This window comes from Macaca thibetana, chromosome 3 (assembly GCF_024542745.1).
Source record: "Macaca thibetana thibetana isolate TM-01 chromosome 3, ASM2454274v1, whole genome shotgun sequence".
Classification (NCBI taxonomy): Eukaryota; Metazoa; Chordata; class Mammalia; order Primates; family Cercopithecidae; genus Macaca; species Macaca thibetana.
In genome coordinates, this window is record NC_065580.1 from 158152009 (window position 1) to 158175188 (window position 23180).

Genomic DNA, 23180 nt, shown 5'->3' on the forward strand with positions numbered 1-23180 from the left:
GACCTACTTAATTCTTCCCAGAGGTTGGAAAAAGAGGCTTGACTCACACAGACATGAAACCTTGGCTTAATTGGACACTAATTACTCATAAGAGATCTGTTTACCCAAACTTCCCGTAGACCAAGCTCAGTATAAAATGAGAGCATGCATAAAGAAGCAAGATATTTAGAGGAAAATGTCACAAATACATTTATCAGTCCCAAAAGTCCTTTTTTTCCCTCAGAAGTGATGTTACTAATTGCACAAAAATAAACAATACAGGAGTTGATAAATTCCACATTTAAGGGCTGAGAATAGTGTCCCTACATTTCGAAGAAGCTGTATATTTGGAAATGAATACAACTGAAAGTAAGGATAATTGGCATTCTAAAGCCAATTGGATAACTTGGATGAACAAGCAGAATTTGCCGTATTTTGATATGTCTCTTTGTGATTAAAGTATCTAAAGGAAAAATTGCTACAAATTCTATTACTGAACAAGAAAAAAAGGCCTGATGTTGTGAATTTCCTTTTGGCCTTGGGTCCTGGCTGATGTTGGGCATCTGATGAGCTTCTCTGTCTTGAGTGAAGACTTAAGAGGCAGTGAAAAGTAGGAAGAGCATCAAAACTTCTTTGCAGGATGTAATCGAACCACTTACTACTTATTTTCTTATGATCCATTTATTCAACAAATGAAACATCTCAATTACTTGATGCTATCACAGACACTAGGTATAGTCTTAGACAGAACAAATTGCTGTTTTTATACAGCTTGTATTATGGTTGATGTAGTAAAGTCAAAATTATTTAAATAAAGGAAGATATGGGGAAGACATTGAACATAGAAATCTGGGTTCTCATCCAAGCTTTGCTGCTAGCTTGTTGGGGAAACCTTGGGTGATGAGTTCGTTGACTCCTTCTGGATCTCAACGTTCATCCATCAAGTGAGGGAACTTGACCAGATATTCAATATGGCCCTTCCAGCCCCATCTTTATATGAAAGGGAAACCACAGTATGGGCCCGTGGGGAAGATCATGGACTTTGGAGTCAAACATTTCTGGCTTGGTCAATTCTTTAATCTCTTGATATCGATCAACTCATGTAACTACTCTGAACCTCAGTTTCCTTGCTGCAAAATGAGATACTAATATTTACTCAAATAAGATAACAGGCAAAACAATCATGAGGGCTCCTGGCACATCACTGTGCATGGCTTTTGCTCCCTTGGGGAGCTTATAAATGAAAAAAGATTTTACAATGCAAAGATAGTAATCATTTTGTTAGTGAAGCAACAAAATAATTGGGCAATTTCCTTTCAATGGCACCATCAACTGATGCCCAACCTAGAAAGCATTTGGCTAAGAATGGAAAAGGAATCTTTGCCCAGATCCTTCAATTTTGAGCATCGCTGGTCTGAAGGACTAGAATTTTATTTTTAATTCAAAAAACTTCCCAATGGCATATACAGGAATTGGCAGACTAAATTTATGCTCCTTTTGAAAACTGTGTCCATTCCAAAAAGTCAGGATATTTTCACTCAGCCTGGCCTAGGCAGTAGGACTCCCCAAGGGTACAAGCAGAGCCACAGTGCTCTGGGCTGGGCTGCCACACTGTCGTGCTGGGGCAAAGATGGCAGCAGACAGCTCTCAGGTAACAGCAGAAAGCTCTTGTCACAAGAGTGATCTCATCTCTTAGGGGACCATGGTAGAAACACAGGGCAAAAGCTATAGGAGTGGTCCAACATAATAACTATGTTTTTTTTTTTTTTTAATTTTCAAAGCGTGATAAATGATTAAGAATATAAAACTGGAATTTAGAACTCACAGAGAACGTGTATGAATACATTAAAAAAAACCCCTAATTTAAAAATGGGCAGAAGTCTTGAGCAGACACATTACAATTCAGCAGGGGTCACCAAATTAAAGCCTCACCAGCAAAATCCACCCTCCCATCCCAGCCTGTTTTTATAAATAAGCTGTGTTAGAACACAGCCAATCCCATTCATTCACACATTGCCCTTGGCTGTTTTTGCTTGACAACAGCATAGTTGAGTAGTGGGGACAAGACCATATGACCTCCAAAGCCAGAGATATTAACTATCAGGCCCTTTACAGAGTGATTCACAGAGACCGCCATAATAGAGGAAAATACAAGTGGCCAATAGCAGATAAGAAGGTGCCCAGCATTAGAGCCAACAGGAAAATGCAAAGTACACCCACAGTAAGATACCATTATGCATGCCTTAGAAAGACTAAAATTAAAAGGATTGACAACAACAAGTGTTAGCAATGGTGGGCAACAGCGAGAGCTCTCATACACTGATGGCTGAAGTGTAAATTGATTCAGTTTTGGAAAACAGCTTGGCAGTGTCTACTACAGTTAAACATACATACATATCTCCATGCCCCAGAAATTCCTGGGCATATTCTCAAAAGAAACGAGGGCTATGGCCACCAAGAGACATGTATGAGAAATGTCCTAGCACCTTTATATATCATAGTCCCAAACAGAAAACAACAAATACCTATCCACATTAGGATGAACTAAATAAATTGGGGCATATGCACTCAGTGGAATAGTATATAGCGATGAAAAAAATAAACTGTTGCCCCATGCAAAGATGTTTCACAGATATAACATTAAGCAGAAGAAAGCAGACCTCAAGGAGCCCACATTGTATGATTTCAATCTATGTGAAGCTCAATAACACATGGTACTAGAAGTTGTAATAGCAGTTACCTGTAGGACCAGAGATCTGTATTGAAAGAGAAGGAATGTCAGGAAGTCTGTGGGGCCTGGGAATGTCTGAGATGTTGCTCTGGGAGGCGGTTACATGGCTGTAGACATATGTAAGATGTTATTGAATGGTGTACCTGAGATTGGAGCACCTACAATAGAAGGTACAGTGTTACATCTCAGTGAAAAAGAGAAAACATTAAAGAAGAAAAAGACCGTGGATCATTTTGGATTTGAACCTTATGCAGTAGTGGGTACTACAGACTCATGTCTCAACTACAATTCAAACTGCAATACCTTTTAAGCTTTGTGTTGAAAAGAATGAATATTTGGGAATGTAATTCTGCGTTTGTGATAAAATCCTCCATAATAACAGCTTCAGAGTGAAGGAGAATACAGTTTCCCCTGGTGCCCTGCCCTTGTCTCTGATGGGTGCATGTTTGTTGGGACATCTACCAGAGGGAATTAACGCGCCAGGCTAATGCCACTCTCTGTGCCCAACTCATGTCAGGTGGCTGGGGGGCAGGTAATCCAGAGCCTTCCTGCTTCCCCAGTGAGGGATGCACAGGAGGAAGCGCCCTCCAAAGGGCCGGCCTGTCCCATGGATTGTCCAGGAGGAGGACAACACAAAGGCGAGATCGTTTCTCAGTGAGCCCATGCCTGGCCTTGCAGAGCAAATACTGGGGATCAGGCGTCATGCCTCCAACAGGCAAGTGGCCCCACGCCCATGAGCCACAGGATTCTGGGGATGTGGAATTGCAGCTGCCCTGTGGGTTTTCTCAATGAAGTAAATACTTCCTCCGAGGAAATTTGGGTCCTCTACCTCTCTCAGTCAGTTGCTTCTTGACTGGTCCACACGTGCTGGAATTCTGGGTTCAATTGGATCACACTATTGTGGAGGGCTGGAGCCACATCAGAAATGTCCCCGTAGCTCCCACCTCCACCACTACAGGCCTGTAACGCTGCTCGCTCTAAGTGGTTAGTTAACACAGTGCATGAATGGTCTGGTCCATGAATGCCTTTTCCAGTTGTGTTTGACTTACAGCCATCTCTGTTCTCACTATAGAGAGGAGAGGAGCTTCATAGAGGTGAAGTCAGTGGAAGATCCTCCAACCCTCCTTTGAACACACCTGCAACAAGGAAACCTGTCTGATTTCCCCACCTTTCCTCCCTCCTGTCTTGTGGCAGAGCAGTCTCCCTGCAGCTGACTTAGAGCAAACCAAACACAACTGGACCTGTTTTCACCGAGCAACTTGCAGTGTTTTGCCCAGATTCCAGCAATGAAGTCAATATCATTGGATGGGTTCATGATGCGTGCATTTGTTCATACCAGGGAATTCCCTGGAAGGTTACTTGTAAAATAACTATCTAATGGCGGAATTAATTTGCGTTCTTTTTCTTATTAGTTCTGTCTCCTTAAAAATATGGAAAATGGCTATCAGATGTACATAACTTTTCCTTTTAATGGCAGGTTCAGGCTAATTGGATTCCAGCTTTGAGGTTTTGTAATGGCTGTATTTTGAAGTGTTTATGTGGCCCTGTGTGCGTTTCCTGTGGCTGACTTAGTAAGCACCACAAATGGCTTGGCTTAAAACACCAGAAATGTATTCTCTTACAGTTCTGGAGGTCAGAAGTGTGAAATCCAGGAGTCGGCAGGATTGGCTCCTTCTAGTAGCTTCTATGCCCCTTCCAAGCTCCTGGTGATTGCTGCAGTCCTTGGCATTCCTCGGCTTGTAGCTGCATCCCTCCAACCTCTGCGTTGGCCTTCACATGGCTTCTTCCCTGTGTGTCTCTGTGTCTCTGTTTTCTTTCCTTATAGAGTACACAAGTCATTGGATTTAGGGCCCACTTTGATTCAGAATGATGTTATACTAACTCATTACATCTGTAAAGACCCTTTTTCCAAATAAGGTCCCATTCCGAGGATCCAGGAAGGCCATGGATTTTGGAGCGATAACTCTGAAACCCAGTCCAAGCACCACGCATCCAATGCTCATTTCCATCAGCCCACTCTTTGCCAGTGGGTAGAGAGATCTGCCTGTGACCACATGAGAGGAAGTGGATGGATGTCAGGCGTTATATTCTGGAAGGAGAATGTCTGGATCAAGTGATGGGGAGGAGAATGAAGGCTGGAGAGCTCGTTGCCATAGTGACTCCTTCTTCACTCTCCAGGGCTCTCCCAGCTTCCATAAAATCCTGTTCCTCCTGCCATAGGCTTGGATTATTCCTAAGTCAACATGCTGTACTTACAGGGCCCTGTGAGTGGCCAGCTGCCTTCCCTCCTCACTTGATAGTTTGGGGACCAAGGATGTGGCGGCTCTGGAGGGGGTTAGGACAGGGCTGTCTTTCAAGGAGGGTGAAGATCACATGAGTCCCAGCTGAAGGAGGGGACTTGATTTGTTATTCTAGCAATGGGTAGAAGACCGGCTGGAGCCTGACTCAACATACAACAGCTCACATAGCTTTGTTGGGGCTTAGCCTTCAGTGGTAAGGCAAGAGTACTCACTGGAGTTTTATGTCAACTGATGGCAAGGCCTTTAACATATTTAACTAATATGTTATAGAACCTGAAGAACTAGGTGAGGGCTTTGCTCTGAAAACCGCACCTGGAGACTTCACCTAGGGCATTTTCTATGGGAATATTTAGGTGGAACGGTCTAGTCTATGGCTAGGCAGTCCTGGGCACTCTTGCAAGTCTCAAATTTCACAACCACTGTTCCCCTTTTTCTCCTCCAGAGAGTTAACTGAGATAGCTTGGTGCTAACTTTGCCAAGGGAAAAATGTATTTTTTTTAATCCTCAGGCAATTTTAATAATAAATCTTAATAGATGGGGTAAGAGCTGCCTTTATCTCATACAGAGAATACAATAGTGCAAGACTAAGTAGAGATTTTATTTCAGCTTAAAGATTCTGTTTGATGTCTAAAATTACATGTTTAGGTGGCATGGGGAACAGGACTGTTCTTTAGCATCAGTTTCACAATTACTTTAATCTACTAGGTTTCATTCACCTTATAATTCGAAATTTCATCAGCAGTGGGAACAGAAAAGGATATTCACGTATAAAGCCAGCCACAAATTGGCTGTGATTGAAACGAATGATACAATTACAGCAATGAGTGTTTGCAACGGTCGATGATCAGGTACCAGTGTGGGATGAAACGGCAGAGAAGTGGTGCTTGTGGGTGACGTGAGACTCCATTGATCTGTTGAATTGGGTGCCTCTTCCTCCGGCATCACTGACAATTCTTGACTGGGCCCAAAGATGGGGGTGGGTTACACTCTGGGCCAATTTCATCTCTCTCTGACATGCTGAGGCCCATGGATTCCGTGAACAAGTGTGGGCTGTTTGTTCAAACCTTGAGAAAGCTCAAGGGGAGATGTTTCCTAGGGAGTGGTAGCTCCTTCCAGTTTCTGGGATTGGAGATTCTCCCTGCTTATGGGAGCCCAGAGCCGCAGGCTCTGGATCTTCTCCCAGGAGAAGCCTGCAGTGGGCCTGATGACCCATGGCCAAGGCTGAGCCTTCAACTCTCTGTCCCTGCTGTGTTCCCTGAGAAGGCTTAGAAGTAGGGCAAAAGCCATGCACTCCTCTACAGACCCACAGAGAGATTATCAGGACAATGGAAAGGGAGTGACGCCCCAGAGGGAGAACGCCTTGTGGACTCACACAGAGGGAGTTTGTTATGACTTTGATACTTGGAAGGCATGAGCCCAGTTGTAGCTGTGAGCTGTCTGACCTTATTTGTTCCGATGGACTCCACTGTGACTCTGAACAGAGCATTCTATTGAAGACAGTTTGCACATCAGCAGGATTATCATATAATTACCAATAAGATTCTTCCTCCTGAAAGTGGCAGAAACTCAGATCAAACTGGCTTAAGCTTCTAAGGGGACCCATTGACTTGGGTAATTGACCAGATTAGGGTATGGGGCTTTATGGAGAGCTGGATCCAGAGTCACAGATGCTATCAGGATTCTGTCTCTTTCTTTTAGCTCTACTACTTTCTCTGTGATAGGCTAGTTCTCCAAAAGGATCAAGACGGCCACTGGGGCCCCAGGATTACAGGATTCTTTGTGCTTGGGATCTTACGGAATCCTGGACCTGCTTGGGTCACATGCCCACCCCTGTGCTGAGGAGTTGGAAGTCATTTTCACGTTGAGGAGGGCATCCCCAGGAAACCCAAGAAAGGGGCAGAAATGCAGGGTGGGCTCAACACCAGGCCTCTGCTACCGAATGTTAGGAGACCAACCTTCCTGAAGTGACATGTTAAGTGGACACCCAGCGAGAGCCTGTGATAGTAACCAGCAGCAGTTGGAGGAGGGCTGGGTGTGGTGGCTCCCGCCTGTAATACCAGCACTTTGGGAGGCCGAGGTAGGTGGGTCACTTGAGCGCAGGAGTTTGAGACCAGTCTAGGCAACATAGTGAGACCACATCTCTACTAAAAAAAATAAAGAAAAATGAGCTGCGTGTGATAGTGTGTATTCATCATCACTGCTGTGAAGAACTCCTGAGACTGGGTAATTTACGAAGAAAAGGGGTGTAATTAACTCACAGTTCCATAGGCTGTACAGGAAAGATGACTGAGAGGCTTCAGGAAACTTACAATCATGACAGAAGGTGAAGGAGAAGCAAGGACCTTCCTCACAAGGTGGCAGGAGAGAGGGAGCGGGGGGGAAGTGCCACACACTTTTAAACCATCAGATCTCATGAGAACTCACTATCACAAAAATAGCAAGAGAGAAATCTGCCTCCATGATCCAGTCACCTCCCACCAGGCCCTTTCCCTAACATTGGGAATTACAATTCAACGTGAGATTTGGGTGGGGACACAGAGCCAAACTGCACCACAGTGAGTGCCTGTAGTCCCAGCTACTTGGGAGGCTGAGGCAGGAGGATCATTTGAGCCTGGGAGTTCAAGGCCACATTGCATTCCAGCATCCTGGGTGACAGAGCGAGACCCTATCTCAAAAAAAAAAAAAAAAAAATAATAATAATAATAATAAAATAAAAATTGGAGGAAAAAAATTTAATAGCAGAAAAAATAACAGTCTCCATACTGACAGCCTCACAACTCAGAGAACTTGAAAAATGTTGTGTAGATAATGGCAATAAAGGACTGGCAGGTCCCTGTGCACTGGTGAATACAGAGCCTTCTTGAGGCTGTACCCTTCAGCTTCATTCGGAATTTGACATTTTAAAAAACACTCCACCCACAGGTTTCCTTTGAGAGACTAAAGTATCTTTGAACTTAATATTCAGGTAAATAAAGAGACCACTTGGGAGAAAATTACCTCCTCTGAGAAGCTTGTCACTTAACACTTGTTCCTTAGGAGAACTACAAAAAAAGTCAGTAAAATGGCAGAACTTTTCTCTGACATTTAAAGCTTTCCACGTGGTTTGCCACTGAGAACAAGGTGTATGTTCTTTTCAATTGCCTAAATCTTGCTGCCCCAGCTGAGAACTTTGCTGCAGAATCCAGAGAAGTGACTCCTCAGGGTCTGCGAATACACTTGGATGGAAAAAAATACTTTTTTATTTTTACTAATTTCCAACAGATATCAAGCATTTTATTCAACTATTGAGTGGAAGCAACAGATTACACAGATTACAGCAGCATTAACAGGACCTGGGATATCATCACCAATCAAAATCATGGATATTTCATAGCACAAGAACATTGTTTCAGAATCTCAAAGTGTTCCTCCTACTCAACATGACTTTGAAATTGCAATAGTTGTTAGACCTGCCACTGCAGTTTAATATATGATGTGTTTAGAAAGAGGCACATGTATTAATCTTCCACAATTATAACTCTGTATGCATTTCAATGTAATTGGTTTCCTTTGTCAACTTCTGAATTTTGTGTATTTAAAAATATTATTCTGATGTTAAGAATACACAACAAAGAAAGGATAGAATTTTCAATAAGTGGTGTTGGGGAAATTGGATATCCATATACAAAAAATAAAAATAAAATTGGATTCTTATCTTAAACCCTACACAAAAATTAACTCAAAATGGACTAAAGACATAGACATAAGACCTGAAACTTTAAAATTCCTAGAAGAAAACATAGGGGATGACATTGGTCTGGGCAATAACTTTTTGGATATGACCCTAAAAGTACAAGCAACAAAAGCAAAAATAGACAAACACAATTATATCAAACTAAAAAAGTTTTCACACAGTAAAGAAAGCAATCAACAGAGTGAAGAGACAACTTACAGAATGCAAGGATATATCTGTAAACCATACAGCTGGGAAGGATTTAATATCCAAAATATACAAGGAACTGAACTCAATAGCAAAAACAAACAACAGCAACAAACCAAAACCAACTCACATATAACTCAGTTAACAACGGGCAAAAGATCTGAATAAATATTTCTCAAAGGAAGATATACGAATGACCAACAGGTATATGAAAAGATGCTCTACGCCACTAATCATCAGGAAAATACAAATTAAAGCCACAATGAGATATCACCTCACACCTGCTAGAATGGCTATTATCAAAAAGATAAGTGATAACAGATGTTGGCAAGGCTATGTAGAAAATAGAACCCTTGTACACTGTTGATGGGAATGTCGATTGCTACAATCATTATGAAAAACAGTATGGAAATTCATCAAGATACTAAAAATAGAACTACCATATGATCCAGCAGCCCCACTTCTGGGCATATATTTAAAGGAAATGAAATCAGTATCTTGAAGGGGTATCTGGATTCATTTGTTTATTGCGGCATTATTCACAATAGCCAAGATATGGAATCAACCTTAGTGCTTAGTGTCCATTGATGGCTGAATGGATAAAGAAAATGTGATACACACACACACACACACACGCATGCACACACACGGATATTATTCAGTCTTTAACAAGAAGAAGATTCTGCCATTTGCAACAACATGGGTGGATCTGGAGGACATTATGCTAAGTGAAAGCAAGCCAGACACAGAAAAACAAACACTGCACAGCATGATCTCACTCATATGTGGACTCTAAGAAGGTTGGGCTCAGAAACAGAGCAGAAGGCTGGTTACCAGAGGTGACAGTAGGGATGAGAGTGTGAAATTGGGAGATGCTGGATAAAGGGTACAGACTTTTAGGTATAAAAAGAATAAGGTCCTCAGAGCTAACGTACGGCAAAGTGACTGTTAATAATAACGTATTTTAGACTTGAAAATTGCTAAGAGAGTAGATCTTCAGTATTCTCACCACAAAAAAAGGTTGAACTGTGTGACATGATAGATAACATTAATTAGCTGGATTGTGGTCATCATTTCACAATGGATATATGCATCAGAGCTTCATGGTGTACATCTTAAATATATTCCATTTTTATTTTTTCAATTATAACTCAATAAACCTAGAAAAATATAAAAATAATAATATCACTCTGAAACATGGTCTGCAGGTTTCGCTACTGCTGAAGGGGGCTGTGGCACTTCCTAGATGCTGGGCTCTATTCTATGATTTTCCATATATTATTAAGTGAATCCTCACAGTCACATTATGAGGTAGGTATTAATAATTAAGATGAAAAAAACCGAGGGTCACAGAGTAGATAAATTCCCCAAGGGGTAAAGCCAGTAAGTGGCATAGTTGGCACCAAAATCTAGAAATCTAAGCCCCTAAGCTTTCTGCACCTCTCCTTGATGAGGTAGCAACCTTGTCATGGTCCAGTGAGGGGGCCATGGCCAGTCCTATCCCAAGCCTAGTGCTTCCTTCCCCCAGTGCTCCCTTCCCCCAGTGCTCCCTTCCCCCAGTGCTCCCTTCCCCCAGTGCTCCCTTCCCCCAGTGCTCCCTTCCCCCAGTGCTCCCTTCCCCCAGTGCTTCCTTCCCCCAGTGCTCCCTTCCCCCAGTGCTCCCTTCCCCCAGTGCTCCCTTCCCCCAGTGCTTCCTTCCCTCAGTGCTCCCTTCTCCCAGTGCTTCCTTCCCTTAGTGTTCCCTTCCCCCAGTGCTTCCTTCCCCCAGTGCTTCCTTCCCCCAGTGCTTCCTTCCCCCAGTGATGTTCAGAAAGAGTCCCAAAGTGAGCAGATGCCCCAGGGCCGACTGAGGGGTCCCAAGGCACACTCAAGAGGGAACTGTTATTGCAAGAACAAAGGAAATCCACCAGGGGCTGTGCAGGGTTTGCTTTCCCCAAACGCCCCTGGTAAAGTTTCCCAAACTTTTACTTTCTGTGATCACTTAAAGAACATTTAACTTACCCAGAGACAAATCTCAGGTAAATTTTTTAAAGGTGTCATCAGAAATTTTCCAACAACAAAGAGAAAACGCAGTGTTCTAGGTTAGTAATAATAAAATCTGTTTCTTACAGTGAGGGGGTGATATTTTCTCTTTCGATGAAACCTCTCCATCCCTGTTGATGATAGAGAACTCAATCCAACAAGACGTTTTTTTTCTTCATTTTTCTTTTTTTGTTTTCAAATTGAAAAGTAAAAATTGTACATATTTATGGTGTGCAACATGATGTTTTGATATTTGTGTACGTTTTGGAATGGCTAAATCAAGCTTTTTAACATATGCATTACCTCATATACTTATTTTTGGAGTAAGAACACTTAAAACTCTGCCTTTCTAGAAAATTTCCAGTGTATAGTATATTATTATTAACTGTAGTTTCATTATGTGTAATAGATCTCTTGAACTTATTCCTCCTGTCTAACTGGAATTTTGTGTCTGTTGACCATCATCTCCTCAATCCTCCAACCTCTACCTTCTGGCAGCCATCATTCTATTCCTTGTTTCTATGAGTCCTACTTTTTTAGATTCCACATATAAGTGAGATTATGCAGTATTTATCTTTCTGTGTCTGGCTTATTTCATTTAGCCTAATGCCCTCCAGCTTCAGCCATGTTGTCACAAATGGCAGAACTTACTTCTTTTAAAGAGCCCTCACACTCTTGCTCTCTCAAGCTATCTTGCCCTTCTGCCTTCTGCCATGGGATGAGTAGCAAAAAGGCCCTCACCAGATGCAGCCCCTTGACCTTGGACTTCCCAGCCTCCAGAACTGTAAGAAATAAATTTTTCTTTTTTTTTTTTTTTTTTTTTTAGACGGAGTCTCGCTCTGCCGCCCAGGCTGGAGTGCAGTGGCCGGATCTCAGCTCACTGCAAGCTCTGCCTCCCGGGTTTACGCCATTCTCCTGCCTCAGCCTCCCGAGTAGCTGGGACTACAGGCGACCGCCAGGTCGCCCGGCTAGTTTTTTGTATTTTTTTTAGTAGAGACGGGGTTTCACCGTGTTAGTCAGGATGGTCTCGATCTCCTGACCTCGTGATCCGCCCGTCTCGGCCTCCCAAAGTGCTGGGATTACAGGCTTGAGCCACCGCGCCCGGCCTAAGAAATACATTTTTCTAAATAAATTAGCATGAGGGCTAATTTAAAGGTTGAATAGTATTTTCTTTATCCATTCATCCATTAATGGATACTTAAGTTGATTCCATATCTTGGCTATTGTGAATAATGCTGCAATGAACATGAAAGTATAGATATCTCTTCAAGCTACCAGTTTTATTTCCTTTAAATATATACCCAGAAATTAAATTGCTGGATCATATGGTAGTTCTATTTTTAATTCCTTAAGAAATCTCCATATTGTTTTCCATAATGGTTGTATTAATCTACATCCCCACCAACAGTGTACAAGGGTCCCATTTTCTACACAGCCTTGCCAACATCTGTTATCTTTCATCTTTTTGATACTAGTCATTTTAACAGATGTGAAGTGATATTAATATCTTATTGTGATTTTAATTTGCATTTCTCTGATCAGTGATGTTGAATATCTTTTCATATACCCATTGGCCACTCGTATGTCTTTTTTGAGAAATATTTATTTAGATCCTTTGACCATTTCAACTGAGTTATATTTGGGTATTTTTGTTTGTTTGTTTTTGTTTTTGCTATTGAGTTGTTTGAGTTCCCTGTATATTTTGGATATTAACTTCTTATCAGATGTGTGATTTGCAAATATAATCTCCCATACAATATGTTGTTTCTTCACTCTATGGTCATTTCCTTTGCTGTGTGGAAGCTTTTTTGGTTTGATTGAATTTCATTTGTGCATTTTTATTTATTTGTTTATTTTTGTATTTTGAGATGCAGTCTTGCTCTGTTGCCCAGGCTGGAGTGCAGTGGTGCGATCTTGGCTCACTGCAACTTCCCACTCCCGGGTTCAAGGATTCTCCTGCCTCAGCCTCCTGAGTAGCTGAGATTACAAATGCCCACCACCACGCTCAGCTAATTTTTGTATTTTTAGTAGAGATGGAGTTTCACCATGTAGGTCAGGCTGGTCTTGAACTCCTGACCTCATGATCCACCTGCCTCAGCCTCCCAAAGTGCTGGGATTACAGGCATGAGCCACCGTGCCTGGTTGCATTTTTAGTTTTGTTGCTTTTAGGGTCATATCCAAAAATTCATTGCCCAGACCAATGTCATAGAGCTTTTTCTCTATGTTTTCTTCCAGTATTTATAAGGTTCTAGGTCTTATATTCAAGTCTCTTATCTACTGTGAGTGGATTTTTGTGTGTCATGTGAGATAAGGGTCTAATTTTATTTATTTGCATCTGGATATCCAATGTTTTCAGCACCATTTACTGAAGGACTGTTCTTTCCCTATTGTATGTTCTTGGAATCTTTGTCAAAGCTCAATTGACCATAAATTCATGAATTAATTTCTGGGCTGTTTATTCAGCTCCACTTGTGTGTGTCTGTTTTGTGGCAGTTTTACACTGTTTAGATTACTATAGCTTTGTAATAGGCTTTAAAATCAGGTAGTGTAATGCCTCTAGCTTTGTTCTTTTTGCTCAAGATTTCTTTGGCCATTCATGGTCTTTTGTGGTTCCATACACATTTTAGGATTGTTTTTTTCATTTCTGTTAAAAAAAAGTCAATTGGAATTTTGATAGGATTTATTTGACTCTTAGATCACTTTGGACAGTATGGACATTTTAAAAATATTAAATCTTCCAGTTCTTTTTTTTTGAGTCGGAGTCTTGCTCTGTCACCAAAGTTGGAGTGCAGTGGCACGATCTTAGCTCACTGCAACCTCCACCTCCCGGGTTCAAGCAATTCTCTGCCTCAGCCTCCTGAGTACCTGGGATTACAGGCGCCTGCCACCACAGCAGGCTAATTTTTTGTATTTTTAGTAGAGACTGGGTTTCACCATCTTGGCCACGCTGGTCTTGAACTCCTGACCTTGTGTAACACCTGCCTTGGCCTCCCAAAGTGCTGGGATTATAGGCCTGAGCCACCGCATGTGCCCGGCCTTAAGATCTTCCAATTCTTCCACACAGAATATCTTTCTATTTATTTGTGTCTTCTTCAACTTCTTTCATTCATGTTTTATAGTTTTCAGTGTACAGATCTTTCATTAACTTGGTTAAATTTCCGTCTAAGTAATTTTGGGGGGAGGTGCCACTGTAAATGGGATTGTTTTCTTGATTTCTTTTTCAGATAGTTAATTGTTCTTATATAGAAATGCTACTGATTTTTGCATATTGATTTTGTATCCTGCAACATTATTGAATTTATTAGTTCTAACAGTTCTTTGGTACAGTCTTTAGGATATTTTATATATGAGATCATGTTGTCTGCAAATAGAGACAATGTAACTCTTTCCTTTCCAATTCAAATGCCTTTTATTTATTTCTCTTCTAGTTGCTCTAGCTAGAACATCCAGAACTATGCTTAATAGAAGTGGTAAGAATAGACATCCTAGTCTTTTTATTGATCTTAGAGGAAAAGATCCCAACTTTTCACTGTAGAGTGTGATGTTAGTTATGAGCTTTTTATATGTAGCCTTTATTGTATTGAGGTACATTCCTTCTATATCTCACCTATTGGGACTTTTCACCACGAAAAATTTGGAACTTTGGTGATTTTTCTGTATCTCTTGAGATGATCACATGATTTTCGTCCTTCTTTCTTTTAATGTGGTGTATCACATTTATTGATTTAATTATGTGAAGCCATCTTTGTGTCCTAGGAATAAATCCCTCATTAGTCTTTAAACTGGAAAATCTTAGCTCACAGTTAAAGGTCAGAAGGACTGTCAGTAAATAGTCAGTGGCTCAGAAAGGATTTAAATTCAAGGTTGACTTCAATATTAGGGAAAGATTTCTCATTGCAGAAGGCTCTACTTTCCTGAAAGATTATAGGAACTACCAGGAAAACCTTGAGTCATGCTGGGGAATGCTAAATTTTCTTCCCTTCCCCTTTCCTTTGTTTCCATTCCCCTTGCCTTTCCTCCCTACCCCCAGTACATCCTGTCTCCCAGCATGTTCCTCTCTGCTTTGAAGCTCCTCTCCCTGAATTAGGTATTCACAGAGTTCATTTGAAAGAATTAATTAAATGTTACATAAAAGTTAAAACCAACCAAAAAGAGATGAGTAAAATATTCACCTCACCTGAATTTTTCAATGAAAAACCCAGAGCATAGTTTTCACGGGGTTTAGTAAGCAGATTTGTAAGGGTTCCAGGTCAGGGCAAATATTCAGGCACCACCATGTGCCCAGGACCCAGTAACATACTTAGTCTATGTGCAACTGGTACTCAGTCTATGTGCAACTGGGTTGGGCAGTGAAAGTTGATTGAGGTGGGAAGAGCATCTTGTGTTGTTACAATAGAATATCACAGACTGGGTCATTTATAAATAAAAAAAAATTATTTCTTATGGTTCTGGAGGCTGGGAAGTCCAAGGTCAAGGGGCTGCTTCTGGTGAGGACCTTCTTGCTACTCATCCCATGGCAGAAGGCAGAAGGACAAGAGGGTTTGGGAGAGCAAGAGCTTGAGGGCTGAACTTGCTTTTATAACAATTCCACTCTCACAATAACTAACCTGCTCCCTCAATAATGACTGCTTCCTCAATAATGACCTAATCCATTCATGAGGGCAGGGTTTCATGACCGGATCATCACTTACTAAGGCCCCACCTCTTAACGCTTGCACACTGGAGGTTCAATTTCTAACACTTGAACTTTGGAGGACACATTCAAACCATGGAGGAAAAGGAGAAAAAAAGGAGAAAAAGAGAAAGGAGGGACAGAGGAGGGAAAGAAAAGGGAGAGAGAAAGAGACAGGAAAGATAAAGAATGATAGAGGGGAGGCAAGCAGAGACAAAGATTGAACGAATTAGAGAAGAGGGAAAGGGGCCTGGGGTTTGCTTCTCTGTAAACGTGAGTTCAAGCCCTGTTCTAGCCTCACCAGCTTTCTGACTCTGATTTACTTCTCAACTATAGACTAGGGACCACACACAAACCCCAGAGAATTAAGGAATGCCAAGGGCGGCTTGTAGAGCACAGAGCCAGGCCTGGCCCTCCACAGGCACTCAATGAATACACATGCAAGTGGCATAGGGCCTGGCATTGCTCTGTCACCAAGAGATGCTATTCACTTGGGCTTAGAGGATGGAGTTCTCCTCCATGTCTTATCTCAGTCACAAGTGCTTCTGCTGAAAACTGCTCCTGTTCTCCAACCACTCTTTCCTCTGGAACCATAGTGGTCCTTTTGGATCAGAGAACACAGGTGCCACCACCAAGGAGCTGCAGTCGCCGCCACCAAGAAGCTGTAGCAACAGAGACCAGCGTGGTGGTACTGTGAGGACCCAAGAAAACCCAGCTGCGAGCCAGGAGCTTTCCTCCCTGAAGCTTTCAACACAGAGTCTGTGGCCCTCGTCCCATGGGAATTGATTCACAGCCCTGTCATTTCATCTCATTCCTCATGGACTCTCAGCATCTTTAGAATGACCTGAACATTGTGGAGGGAGTCCAGAATCCCTACCCCTGGGCTCTGAGGCAATGCCTTGGGTTTTGCATTTTCCCTTTTCTAATAATGGCAACAACAACAACAACAAAAACCCCAGCTCAATCCATTCCCCTCCTAGCTCTCTCTTCCCTGGTATCTTCACTTGCACAGCTTAAAAACTGTAAATAGTAAGGCCCTTTTCCAAACATCCTTTGGTGTTCTATGCGTGACCCTGAAAACAAAGCCACCATCTTCCACGTGGGAGCGGCCTGTGAGATTATAACCTCAGTCCTCTTTCCTAATAACCAGCTGCTGTGACCTACCTTGCCTGTGTGGCCCCATCCTTTGATTGACATGCTGGTTGGGGTGGAAGGTGAAGAGTCTGCCATGTTACAACCATAGAAGGAGAGTGAGCGGTCCCCAGACCAGTGCCTGGGGCAGAACATCTTTTCCTTGTGACTCACCCAGACTCATGAGGGTTCCAGCAATAACTTGACAGCAGGTAGGCCCTGGATGGCCAAGGAGGAGACAGGCTCTTCACACAGACACCCTCAGGGTGGATGCTGAAATCTGTGAGTAGGCTGGGGTGGGGGAGACGCCCACGTCAGAACACCTGGGAGAGGCTATATTTAAAAGGGAACTTCCCTGCTGCTTGTGTGGGTATGGCCTAATATTAAGATGTTTTATGACTCCAGATTAGCTAAGAAAGGGGAACTAGAGAGAGGCAGTGATTAATCCTCCCACGGAAGAGCACAGGACGGGGGAGAGCAGATCTTGATCACACAGTGGCTTCTCCATGGACCCCAACATATCCCTCCATGTAGATAGAGAGGGGTCAGAGCAGCAGTGCAGGGTCTGCCCAACCCCTGAGGAGCCCGGTTACACCCTGCAAGTTCAACAGAGGGCCTTTCTGGCACTGGTTTGTGTTGCTGAGAGGGGTGCAAAATGCACAGGACCCAGGGCCTACCCTTGGGGTGGAGTAGGTGAACAGCACAGCCAGGCGACATTATCACATCAGACAGACCAGAAATGTGTCCTGGGAGGTAGGGCCTGTGTGCTGGGAGCCATGGGGGAGCCTATATCCCTCTCTCAGGGCTTTCCCCATGGGGGCCTCAGAAGCTGCAGTGCTTGTTATATGCAGTGGCATAAGAAAGAGTCACATCAAGACCTAGTCCATGACATTCCACAGGGGCCCCTGAGTGGATTTCACAAGGAAAAGCTCTTTTAAAGCCCAGCCCTAAGCACATGTGTTTCTCCCAAGGAAGGGACATGCTTCAGCCCTGATCTTGTTTCCCTTGTTCTTGGCCCAGAAAGCTTGGCCTCAGCTGGGGACTCAACTTTGTGAACTGTTGAAGTCCCATGGCCCACAGGGTACTTTCTAACCCCCTCCCGGCCCAGCCTGCTTCTGGGTCCTCTTGGCCCTGACCCCTTGTACATTCACATTTCCAGTTTTCAGTTTTCAGTTTTCCGGTGCAGTGTGCGCCTTCCTGTGCGCCACCTTGGGTCTGCAGTGGAAGGAGGTAGAGGGTGACGGTGTGCACATCCGTCTGTCTTTTCTAGTCGGAGGTGTCCTAGTGTCTCCATTCATTGGACTCTCAGTGTCCCCAGATGGAGTCTTGCCTCAAAGTCCTCCAGGAGAAGACACAAGCAGGATCGGATGCCGCAGACACACGGTTATGAAAAGAGCCCACCTGGCCAGCAGGGGATGGGTCAGTGGGGCTCCTCCCGCACTGGAACACTCTGTAAGCTTCAATGCAACTGCTTAAAAATGCAAAGCAGTTTTTGTGGGTTGGCTGGTTTGCATATTGGGTGCACGTGTCTGTGGTAAAAGTCTAAAGCCATGTGTTTCCTGGTGGTTAAGAACACAGGCTCTAACATTCTATAGCCTGGATTGGAACTCTGGCTGCTTAGCTGTGTGGCCTTCAAGTTACTTAATGTCTTGGTGCCTCCATGCCCTCATCTGTAAAATGAGGATAACGATGACCATTTCATGGGGGAGGAGGGGACTGTGAGAGCTGAAAGCCACAGTCCCTGAAAGATTACTTAGAGTGTGGGTAGCATGAAGGAAGACAGCAACATATTCAGCTGTTATTATTGTTACTCTTATCATAGATGGCCACAATGAACATAATGTGTAATAACAGTTACCTCTGGGGGGCGGGCAGAGAAAGGGAGATGAGACTTTAGCAAGAAACACAGGAACTGTCCATTTTATTGTTGGTGATTCCTGTTTTCCTAGATGCTGAAGTAAATATGCATCCCACTAAGATTGGGTAAACCTGAGTGGTGCGGATATGTTTATCTTATTTATTTTCATATCCGTGTTTGAGATACCTTATAGCAGAAAAATAAAGTTGCGAGGGGGAAGGAAACGGAAAAGAACAAAAACTCCAAACCATTGCATTGGTCTTGAAGATCTTATAGGTAGGTCTAAGACAGAAAGAAGTGGAAGGGGTGGCCATGGAAACTCCTCCCAAAGACAGGCTCTTCCCAGCCAACCAATCAGATGAGCAGCAGCCCGGCTGGTCACGCCCTCCTGTGTGATGTCACGGCTGCCCAGGCCGTCTCCCTGCCCCTGCTGGAGGACACCTGGAGGGCACCCAGAGACGAGGCATCCCCCTCTCAGGGTAGGGGGCCATTGCCCCAGTGTCCTGCCTGATTGTATCCCAGACTCCTCCGGCCGCCTTGGGAATGATGGGATTCCTTTACCCCTCCCCTGAAACCCACAGCTTTCTTCAGGGAAGTTATAGGGGAAACTACACACATGCAAATTTCGAGTATTTAGAATCACCTTGGTTGTGCCTTGGAGGGAGGGAGAGACCTTTCTTAGTGTGTTTTCTAGTGGGCCCGTGCAGCTCTGTGCTGGTGAAATGCAGGGACCCACAGGGGACGAGAACAAATAACCATCCGTGAGGCTTGGGTGGGAGGCAGGGGTGGCCATAGGAATGTGAGGGTGAAGAGCAGGGATGGCATGTGGGGCAGTGGGGCCCAGGGGAGAGTGGTGTCCCAGGTTCATCTGAATCAGCTCTGTGGGTGACAGAGTATGACCACCTTGAGCTGACATGTGGATCTGCTATGGTCTCAACATTTGTGTCCTCTGGAATCCATGTGTTGAAACCTAATCTCCAATGCAATAGTTTCAACAGGTAGAGCCCTTGGGAGGTGATGAGGTCATGAGGTCTCTGGGGTTAGAGATAAGATCAGTGCTCTTATAAATGAGGCCTGGGGAGCATGTTCACCCTCTGCCAGGTGAGGACACATGGATGGTGCGGTCCCTGAGAGGTGGTCTCTCAGCACATGCTGAATCGGCTGACACTTTGGTCTTGTACTTTCCAGACTCCAGAACTGTGACCTTATAACTTTGAATCTTTGTAAGTTACTCATTTGAAGGTATTTTGTTATAGTGACCGGGACTACAAAGCTCACTCTCTCAGGTGCTGACCTAAACGCAGTCTAAGCACGAGCTCGTTCCCTCTTCCTGTCACCCCGTAAGGCACCCTCTCTTACCAGCTCCTCCCTTGTTCAGATGAAGGTAGAAAGGTTTAGAGGTTAAGTCTGTTGCCTTGGAGGCTCCACAGGTCTATATTGTTTCCCGGTGAACACGGGCTTGAGTTTCTTGGTTTACTTTGGAGGAAAGTGTGTGCTCAGAGTGGATTGTTCCAGATGGACCAGGTCACTTGGGTCACACTGTGACTGCCAACCATCCCCCCCAGCCCCACTCCTCCTTCCCTGCCTCCAGGGCGTGTGCAGGTGCTAACCCTGTCCAAACTCACACTCCCTCCTGTGAACATCCCTGCAGAGGAAGGCCCAGCAGAATCCTCTGAACACCTCCGAACTCTTGGTCTCCCAGCTCTTGTAGCAGCCCTTGGTTTACATTGAAATGATCTCTAGGTTGAAAGACAGGAATTCCTAGCCTCCCTCCACAATGATGGACCCCACAGATGACTCCCTGAAGGCATCAGGTGATTGTTGAGTGAATACACACAGGGAGCAGAGAACCCAGAAGTGTGGGGAAGACCAGGAGATGTCCACATGTGGGGCCGTGCCTTAAAGAATAAACAATGCCTGACTGTCATTCGAATGCTATTTATTTGCTTGACCCAGAGGTGTTTCTGAATACTCATCTAAACGAGGCAGTGCATTAGGCACTGGACCTCACCAGTTCCAGTCTCCCTGAGTGTTTGATCAGTGACCCCTACGTGAGAAAGACAGTTTGGGGAAGAAAAACAGACAAGTGAAACTAACAAATCATTGAGTCTTACTGTCCAACCTTGTTTCTGAAAAGACACGGCTGCCCCACGTGCCGAGGGTGTTTTCCATCTGTAGAAACAGGTCACACACATGTGGACTCTCACCCAGATTCAAGGCGGTGAGTGCTGAGGCATCACAGAGCCATTCTCCACGTGGATATTGCTGTAGGAGGGGTTTGCAGGACTCCTGCCTTCAGCCCCACAGCCCAGTGGCCCCCATGACACCACGGACCAGAGCGTTCAGGACCTTTCCTTAGAGTCTGGGACAATGAGCTCTGAGGGTCCCCCTTGAAAGAAGACCAGCCTTCTCTGCTTCCCCAGGCACAGACAGTCACAGGGAGAGAAAACAGCATTTCTGATGACCAAGTCATGCCACCCTTGGGAGATGGGGAAAGGCCAGGACTGAATGAGGTGAGAGTCGTGATCACCTCAGCCGCAAAACTTAATGGGTGCCCCATTTCACACTCACTAGGATGGTTCTGATTAAAAAAATAAAACCAACCAACCAAAAAAACATAACAAGTGTTAGTGAGAATATGAGAAATGGAAACCCTGGTACATTGCTATGGGAAGGTAAAATGATGGGGTTGCTGTGGAAAACAGTATGGCGACTCCATCTTCTTCTTCCTTCCTCCTCCTCCTCCTCCTCTTCTTCCTCTTCCTCCCCCTTCCCCTCCCCCTCCCCCTCCCTTCCTCCTCCTCCTCCTCCTCCTCTTCTTCTTCCTCTTTCTTCTTTCTTCTTCTTCTTCCTTCTTTTTTGACAGGTTCACACTCTGTTGCCCAGGCTGGAGTACAATAAAGTAACCACAGCTCACTGCTGTCTCAATCTCCTGGGCTTAAGGAGGAGGAAGCCTTCTCCCTCTTCAGCCTCCAAAGTAGCTGGAACCACAGGTACATGCCACCATGCCCAGCTAATTTTTAAAATTTTTTGTAGAGATGGGATCCTGCTGTCACCCAGGCAGATCTCGAACTCCTGGGCTCAAGTGATCTGCCTGCCTCGCCCTCCCAAAGGGCTGGGATTACAGGCGTGAACCACTACACCCAGCTAGTATGACCCTTCTTGGAAAAATTAAACAATACTATATAACACAACAATTCTGCTTCTGTGTATGTACTCTAAAGAACTGAAAGCAGGGACCCCTGCAGGTATTTCTACACTAATGTTCATGGCAGCATTATCCACAACAGCCAAAATGTAGAAATACCCCAAATGTCCATTGATGGATAAACTGATGAACAAAATATGGTATATCCGTATAATGGAATATTATTCAGACTTAAAAAAGAAGGAAACTTTCATCCACACTGCAACATGGATGAACCTTGAAAACATTATGCTGAATGAGCCAGACCCAAAAGGGCAAGTACTGTATGATTCCACTTATGTGATATCTTTAGAGCAGCCAAATTCATAGAGACAGAAAGAAGAATGATGGTTGCCAGAAACTGAGGATAACTGGGAAATAGGAGTTACTGTTTAGTGGGTACAGAGTTTAAATTTGGGAAGATAAAAACGTTCTGGAGAGGGATGGTGGTGATGGCTGTACAACAGTGTGAGTGTGTTAATGGCACTGACCACACACTTCAAATGGTTGAAATGGTAAATTTTATGTTATGTTTATTCTACCAAAATAAAAAAAAAATTTAAGGAGATTCCAAAAATCTCGGTAATCAAGATAGATAATATTTTTATTTCATTTTTATTTCTTTTTTGAGTCAAGGTCTCATTCTGTCGCCCAGCCTGGGGTGCAGTGGTGCAATCATGGCTCGCTGCAGCCTTGAGCTCCTGGGAACAAGTGATCCTCCCACCTTAGCCTCCTGAGTAGCTAGGACTATAGGGGCGTGCCACCACCCTTGGCTAATTTCTAAAAACTTTTTGTAGAGATTGGGTCTTGCTATGCTGCCCCTATGTTGGTCTTGAATTCCTGGCTGCAAGCGATCCTCCTGCGTTGGCCTCTCAAAGTGTTGGGATTAAAGGCCTGAGCCACCTTGCCCAGCCAAGATAGATACTATTTTAATGCTATATATATAATCAAAATGAATGCAATACATTCCATGATGGCAAAATAGCAACATTTTAAATGAAGAGGATCTGTATTTCCGAACTTTCCTTTTGCTGCAGGCTCTAACATGGCTTGGCCTACCGCAGACCGGCAGTTACCTCCCTTTGAGAATGTATGTGCTGGTCACAACACAGGTGTGATTTCTCAACCATATGGTCGTATGGCCAGCCTGCAAGGCAGGAATTATTACAGATAAGTAAACTGAGGCTCCTGGAGATTAAGTCATTTGCCCAAGGCCAAACCACGGCCCTTGGCCTCTGCAAAGCTGCCTGCCAACTATACACACAGCTGGGTAAAAGATGGCCCCAGGCTCAAGACTAGAGATTTGATCGGTCTCTTCTAGCTAAAAATGCCTAAGCAAATCAGAGGCTAAGGTGGAGATTTCAATCATGTAACTGCAATC

The 23180-nt window shown here is 43.9% G+C and overlaps 1 protein-coding gene and 1 long non-coding RNA gene across 3 annotated transcripts in view; one reads left to right on the forward strand and one right to left on the reverse strand.

The window, feature by feature from the left end:
• The window catches only part of LOC126950702 (uncharacterized), a 30697-nt gene extending 24649 nt beyond the window's left edge, over positions 1 to 6048 (forward strand). Inside the window, exon 3 of the long non-coding RNA XR_007724262.1 lies at positions 3783 to 6048. This is a non-coding gene — a long non-coding RNA (uncharacterized LOC126950702). The remainder of the gene's footprint in view (positions 1 to 3782) is intronic.
• Positions 1 to 23180, reverse strand: part of GET1 (guided entry of tail-anchored proteins factor 1) — a 655129-nt gene that overhangs the window by 534869 nt on the left and 97080 nt on the right. The gene's annotated exons all lie outside the window — the stretch shown is intronic.